The sequence below is a fragment of the Macrobrachium nipponense genome, chromosome 4, assembly GCF_015104395.2.
Source record: "Macrobrachium nipponense isolate FS-2020 chromosome 4, ASM1510439v2, whole genome shotgun sequence".
In the NCBI taxonomy this organism is placed as follows: domain Eukaryota; kingdom Metazoa; phylum Arthropoda; class Malacostraca; order Decapoda; family Palaemonidae; genus Macrobrachium; species Macrobrachium nipponense.
In genome coordinates this window covers 72649362-72657619 of record NC_061100.1, presented here as the reverse complement: position 1 = coordinate 72657619, position 8258 = coordinate 72649362, and positions in this window count along the sequence as shown.

The window sequence follows — 8258 nt, the reverse complement described above, 5'->3', positions numbered from 1 at the left end:
TTAACCGAGGGGGAATTTATTAAGCAATAATAGAATTGGAGGCCGACAGACGAGAACCATCGACCTCTCAATTCCAGGACTGGCAGTGAAGCCTTAGCCAACCTCGCCACCGCAAGAGATATAAGTTTATGCCACCTCCCATTTCAAATACCTGCCGCACTCAGGTATTTTTTGTTTTGGAGACTGCATCAAGCCCATCTCGTCCTCCATAGAGTGGTAGTGCTTTTCCCCGCACGTAGTCATTATATAAGTCTATCACATTACCGTGATTCATATATATATATCGAGCTACAAATTTCCTTTAATATCTAATTCCCTCTACCTTGGAATTAATATATTTTCATATATGTTTAACCGAGGGGGAATTTATTAAGCGATAATAGAATTTGCGGTGACAGGCGCGGACCATCGACCTCTCAATTCCAGGACTGGCAGTGGAGCGTTAGCCAACCTCACCACCGCAAGAGATATAAGTTTATGCCGCCTCCCATCTCAAATAACTGCCGCGCTCAGGTATTTTTTGTTTTGGAGACTGCATCAAGCCGGCATAAACTTATATCTCTTGCGGTGGCAAGGTTGGCTAAGGCTCCACTGCCGGTCCTGGAATTGAGAGGTCGATGGTTCGCGCCTGTCGGCCGCCAATTCTATTATCACTTAATAAATTCACCTCGGTTAAACATATATGAAAATATATTAATTCCAATGTAGAGCGAATTAGATATTAAAGGACATTTGTAGCTCGATATATGTATATGAATCACGGTAATGTGATAGACTTATATAATGACTACGTGCGGGCAAAAGCACTACCACGCTACTGAGAACGAGATGGGCTTGATGCAGTCTCCAAAACAAAAAGAATACCTGAGCGCGGCAGGTATTTGAGATGGGAGGCAGCATAAACTTATATCTCTTGCGGTGGCGAGGTTGGCTAAGGCTCCACTGCCAGTCCTGGAATTGAGAGGTCGATGGCTCGCACCTGTCGGCCGCCAATTCTATTATCGCTTAATAAATTCACCTCGGTTAAACATATATGAAAATATATTAATTCCAAGGTAGAGCAAATTAGATATTAAAGGACATTTGTAGGTCGATATATGTATATGAATCACGGTAATGTGATAGACTTATATAATGACTACGTGCGGGCAAAAGCACTACCACGCTACGGAGGACGAGATGGGCTTGATGCAGTCTCCAAAACAAAAAATACCTGAGCGCGGCAGGTATTTGAGATGGGAGGTGGCATAAACTTATATCTCTTGCGGTGGCGAGGTAGGTTAATGCTTGATATATATGTATATATATATATATACATATATATATATATATATATATATATATATATATATATATATATATATATATATATGTATATGTGTGTGTGTGTGTGTGTGTGTGTGTGTGTGTAATGATAAGCATATCAATTCCATGATAAAAAGAAATGTAATACATTCCCTAGAGTAAAAGCATAACTGCAAATCAGGTCACAGGTCGACGAGGAAAGAATTGCCCAAAATTATCGAGACAGGATGCGAACGAAGGCTAGATATTCAAAACAACAAACATACGAACGGAAACCTCCTCCGCTCTTGGAACCTACTTTTGCTCTCACGAGAACTATTCGTTTGTACACGCGAATCTTTTGTTAGGTTTGGTAACCTATTGCACTGTACATACCTGTAAGACACCACTTCTTCTTCGTCTTCCAACTATCTCAGATATATCAATGCTCTTCTCTGAAAGGTCTATCTCAAGATGTAACTGCTAAGAAAATACATATATTTTGGCTAATTCCGTGTTTCCCCGACATCCTCCGAATATATGATGAAAGAGAATTAAAGAATATATCCTTCCTGCCTGCAGAGAGAGAGAGAGAGAGAGAGAGAGAGAGATGAAAAGAGAGAGACGGAGATTATCAACAGCTGTTTGCATTCACAAGCCTGCAAGTACAAACTGAGGACTGTGTACGGACACTTTAACACACAAGTGTGTCCAGTCCCTTATTACAATGGTGAGCAGTAGTAACCTTTTACATATAATGGAAACTTTCTATGATGTCAAAACGGAAGCAACTTAATACAGCCACTCAAGGCTTCATCATATGACAGGCAGCGGCGTTGCAGTACCATGAGAGCTCAACGTACCCTAAAAATACTTCGATGGAGTGAATTCATCTGCATTATCAAATATATTAGCCATACATTTTATCAATTGGCTTCTTTTTCATAAGTCCTGTTCATTCATTGATATCATAAAACTTCAAGAACAAACACGCAACATAGACTTCCGCGAAGAATCATCAACAAAACACCGGAGTAGGAATCAGCTGTTCTACAAACAAATTTATCCAACGGATCCCGAAATTGTCAGCCGAAACAAAGCAAGAAAATCAAGGTACCAAGGACAAGCAACACCTGATCAGATGATGTAACTCATCAACACTGGAGCAGGTCCATATAACGCAGCTAAGTAGACCTATTTTATTCGTTCATTGTGTAAGCAAGATTTCACCACGCCATTATCACAGGTCGGCAGATCGCTGTTCCTGGGTGAGTGAGGAGACATGCTAATAACCTTACTTTCTTACAGGAATTTATCTTTGTCATTTTTGCTAACACTTTCTTGCAGGTTTTTATCTTTGTCATATACGCCAACTCTTCTTTTTCAGAGGTATTACTGACATATTTTACTATATCTTATGTGCCTTACATTATCATCTTGTATTGTGAAACCATACTATTTCTGTTCCTCATTGTGTTTTACATAGCATATGCGTTTACGTAGTGGACATGTTTATTCATATAGATACTTTGATAGGGTTGCTAATAGGCGAAGTGATCGTAAGAGAACTAGCTTTAAAATGGCTACAGCCGTTTCCTCAGAGTCATCTGCACTGGCTTCATCCAGTAATCCTGTTGCAACTTTAGTTAATGCGAGATCCGCCATCGTTCCTTTACAAGGGCTCGTTAATGGTTTTTAACTCTAGGGGTAGAATCCTGGATCTCATTAGTAGATGTTCATTTGAAAGCAAAATGCATATCCATTGCCTTCCCTACAGCTTCAGGAAGCTAAAAGCTTCATTGGATTTGCTAAAGGGGATGCTTGGTCATACCTTAGGGGAGTTTCCTTTCAAGAAGCAAAAACATGGAAGGAATTTAAAGTTAAGCTACGCTCAGTATATGGCAGTGAGGAAGCGCTGGATGAAGTGTTAGCTTTGCGTAATATATACAAAATTGTCTCCATGACTAATCTTAGCTTGGTTGACCGGGCAGCACGCATTGCAGACCATCTGAATGAATACATGGATCAATTTAATCAGTCAAGTTGGGTCAGTGGTAAGAAAATAACTGCAAAGACTTTGTCAAGCTCATATATTTAACTTTCATATCAGCTATATTGCCAGAAGCCTTGATATGGTGTTTTGATGAAAAACTAATGCCTGCAGTACAGAATTGCACATATACAAACAAGTTAAGAAACAAATGTCTAATTGTGCAGATTTAGACCCCTCTCTTGTCCAAGCTTTCTCAAAGAATGAAAATAAACCACAGCAGGTAAATGTAGTTAGCAGTAATATGGTTGGGATAACTTGTTTTAACTGTAAGAGAACAGGGCATATGATGAACAACTGCCGCACACGTTTTTGCTCTATTCACAATACCACAAGTCATGCATATGCTCGTTGTAATGCACACAACCATTTGCAGGGTAATGCTAAAAATACACAGTACATAGCAAATGATAACAACAAGAAACATCCAAACATTTACAAAAAGAAATCAACTTAGGGTAATGCAGCGCGGAATCAGAAACAAGCAAATCGGTCTTCCGGGAACTCGGTTCTTAATCAGTCTACCCAAAACAATCAAAGCCAGTCAAATTTTCCAAGTGTCCAAAGCAAATCAAGTACCATGTAAATAACTCCAGCGGGGGGTGGGGTGGGGGGAGGGGTGGGGGTGGAGGGAATGATGTTAGGTAGTCCAAATCATCATCTTTTGAATCAAATAATAAATTTAATTATCTAGAAGACCTGTGTGAAACATAAAATTTTCCTACGAAGCACACGACCACATCCAAAAAGTCAGTGAGGGATCCCATAGATTTTCATAGAATCTATGCTATCATTAGTACTTATGAATTACGCTCTACTTTGCATGCAGTTAGTCTAGAATATCAACCTTTTACATTGTTTTTTAATTCCGGTAGTCCACGTAACATAATAGACCTACGGACTCATCACTTGTTTTCAAACTTCCCTGTTGAGAAGTCCGATGTCCGCCTATCGGGCATCGAAAATAATGAACTAAGTGCCGTAGACGTAACGCAGGTTCAGTACAAGGTGGGTAAGCGTACGCTTACCAATACCTTTATAGTTGTTCAGCACATTAATATGTATCCAGTTGCAATTGTAGGATATCCATCTATGTGCATTCAAAACATTGTTCTAGCTCCTGCAAAGAATGGATTGTTTATCAAAGGGAAATTCTACAAATCTTCAAACACGTTAAAATCCATTTTGGACAAAAAGGAGATAGACAATCAAACAGTAACGTACATTGAAGAACCAGATACCTGTCTCATGAACCATGATATTATCCAAGCCACCCAACATAATTCTCCTAAACCTGTACTGGCAACCTACATGCAATCTCTCGAACCGAATACACCCTTGTGTCTCTCAGTGCACGATTGGAAAACTTTGCCAGGATCAGAAATCTTAATCCTTCCAGGCACTCTAAAAATTAACAGATTTTCCATAACACAAGCATTGTACACTGTTGACTCTCAGCATCAGGTCAAGATTGAAGTCTGTAACCACTTGAATACTGATTTAGTCATCAAACAAAATCAGCATATCTTAGATACCGAAGTGTATAAATACTGATTTCTTACCGTCGCTGAAATTAATCCCGCTCATCCCACTGTCGACGAGTCCCTCTTACAATCAATCAAAAGTAAAATCAATGCAGACACCCAAGATAAGGGGATCAGACAGGAATTTTTTGAACTTTTGTCTAAATATCACGATGTCTTTTCCACTAGTGAGGGATCTCTAGGAAAAACAGATGTCATTGAACACCACATACAGTTAAAGGACAAGAATAAAGTTATTTACGTACCCTCGTACCGTCTCCCTATGAAATTTCAGAATGAAATCAATGAAGAAGTAGATAAAATGCTAGAAGGGGTTATTAGGAAATCAAACAGTCCTTATAACTTTCCTTTAATTGTTGTGCCCAAAAAAGATCAGACTTGGCGAATTTGTGTAGATTTCCATCACTTAAACAAGGAAACGATTCCTGATCATTTTCCGGTGCCATGTACCGACAATATCTTATCCCTGTTAGGCCAGAATCAGTTCTTCACTTCGTTGGATTTACTCAAAGGCTTTCACCAGATACCCTTAGATAAAGATAGTACACCTTACACTGCATTTAGCACATCCAGGGGACACTGTGAATTTTTGCGTATGCCTTTTGGCTTATGTTGCGCCCCGATCACATTTACCAGAATGATTAATATAGTGATTGGTGACTTGCTAGGTGAAATTCTTCATGCCTATATGAACGATCTTGTAATTTTTTTTAATACCTTAGAAGAGCACTTGCATAAACTTTAACTGGTTATCCAGAGATTAAGACAACATAATTCAAGAGTCAAAATTTCCAAGTGCGAGTTCTTCAAGACTGAACTAGTCTATTTAGGCTTTACGGTATTTCGTCAAGGTCTTAAGGTGGTCCATGATAAGGTGTCGGCTATCCGTAACTTTCCGGTACCTACTAATGTTAAGGGAATACAACAATTTCTAGGGTGTTCTGGTTATTATAGGCGCTTTGCATCCAACTACTCACTAATCGCAGCTACTTTAACTGATCTTACAAAGAAAGGGGCAAATTTTATATGGTCTGAAACGCACCAATAGGCGTTTGATACCTTGAAAGAGAAATTATGCAGCTCACCTACCTTAAAATTTCCTGATTTCAGTAAGGAATTCTTTATCGCAAATGACGCCTCAGATCAGGAGGTAGGAGGGGTACTACTTCAGCAATATGATAAACAGCATTTCCCGATAGCTTTTTTTTTACGTAAATTGAAGCCCTCTGAAAGTAAATACACAGTAATAGACAAGGAAGGGCTAGCTATCGCTAATTCATTAGTACATTTCAAATTCATAATCTATGGTTATCCTCTTAAGGTCTTAACTGACCATAAGCCCCTCACCGACTTCTTCAAAGGCTTTAATCACAGCCCAAAAACAACCCAGTGGCATATGATCATTCAGGACTTTAGCACAAAGATTGGATATTGACCTGGGAAAGCAAATATCATCGCTGACGCATTAACCCGCAACCCCGCACCAACATACTCAGAACCATTAGCTGAGTTAGAAGATATTGAAACACCCATATAAACCATTAAAATAGCGTTCGAACAAGAAAATTAATTCAAACAATAGCGAATGCTGAAAACATGGGTTGGAGCGCTGAATTGGTACATACTGAACAAAGGAAAGACCTGAGTAAAGTTAAATAATAGATGCTTTGAACAGAAATCCTAAAGAAAAAGAATACTTAAAATATTCGCAACAGAATTACCTAATCAAGGATAATATTCTGTGTAGATCCGTGACGGGAAAAACCCCGAAGTACACCACAGGCAACTAACGACCAGGTAGTAGAACCAATCTCACTTATACCGACTGTCCTAAATTGGTTGCATTCCAACCACCTACACGGTCATCCTGGGTTCTTTATCATGTCACAAAAAGCTAAATCACTAATCTACTGGTCTACGATGAGTACAGATATAAAGAAACATATAAACAATTGTCACACTTGCCACGAAATCAAAGGGCATACTAAGACACCTGTCAGCCTTGGAGTCTACCCCATGCCAAACAAACCTTTTGAACGGGTACACTTACATTTATTAACAGAGTTTTACGAGTCTGACAGAGGGAATCGGCACCTCTTAGTGTTAATCAATCCCTTGACCAGATACACAGAATTAATACCTTTGAAAAACAAAACTGTGATTGAATGCGCAAGAACGTTTTATGAATTTTATAATTGTAAACACGGAATTCCACATATGATAATCTCCAACTCTGGTGGAGAATTCAATAATCACTTTCTTAACTCCTCGTGCGAATTCCTAGGCATAAAGAAAATCAATACCATGATTTATCACCCTGAATTGAACGGGTTAGTAGAATGGGTGAATAGGAAGGTGTTCAATATCCTACGGGTCACACTCGGGGGTATGGACCCCAATTGGGATATCTCAATCACCGCAGTCTTACGCACTCTTAACCACAGCTACCACACTTCTCAAAATGTCGCCACATGAAGCACTATACGGCACACCCGCTAGGACCCCCTTTCACATTCTTACACCCACAAACAATTTATCCAGTCCTATAAAGGATATCATGAATGCTATTGTAAGCAGGTTCAATATACTTCGTAAGAATCTTGAAGAAGCTCAAATAATCATGAAAAATAATCACAATAAAACTGCCAAACAAACAAAACCATATGCAGTAGGTGATCTAATCTATGTACAAATATACGTACGCAAGGGTCTGAACTATAAACTAACGCCTAAATTCTAAGGACTATTTATCATCCTCGAAATGCTAACGGCAAATAGGCTTAAAGTTCAGAGCGTAGATAAACCTACTGATATCAGGACTGTTCCCATATCACATGTCCGATGTTAATCTTTTAAGGGTAGTATGAAAAAAGGAAAGGAATATATATATATATATATATATATATTATATATATATATATATATATATATATATATATATATATATGTGTGTGTGTGTGTGTGTGTGTGTGTGTGTATGTATATATAAAACTTATATGATAACCTTGTATACACAAAACTTGTGTGAAAAAATATATCTTATAAATAAGCATTTTTATCTGTATACCAATTTATTCCATGTGATGGTTAATTTTAAACATGAGTAATTACATATAATTGGCTATTTGCAGGTTCCAACATGTAGCTTGTCTTGTTTGTATTGGTATTGATTTTTCAGGCATTTTTCTCGTGTGGGACTGGTTCCAAAATAAAAAGTATTCAGTTTAATCATGGCTCAATCATTGAAAGAATCGAAGATCTCTTCCTTACGGCAATTAACATTGTACTAGAAGTTGATATATAAGCTATTTTCTTGCCAGAAAGCAATGTCATCAATTTGAAATCCGACTTATATCGAATTGCTGAGTCACTGAATCAAC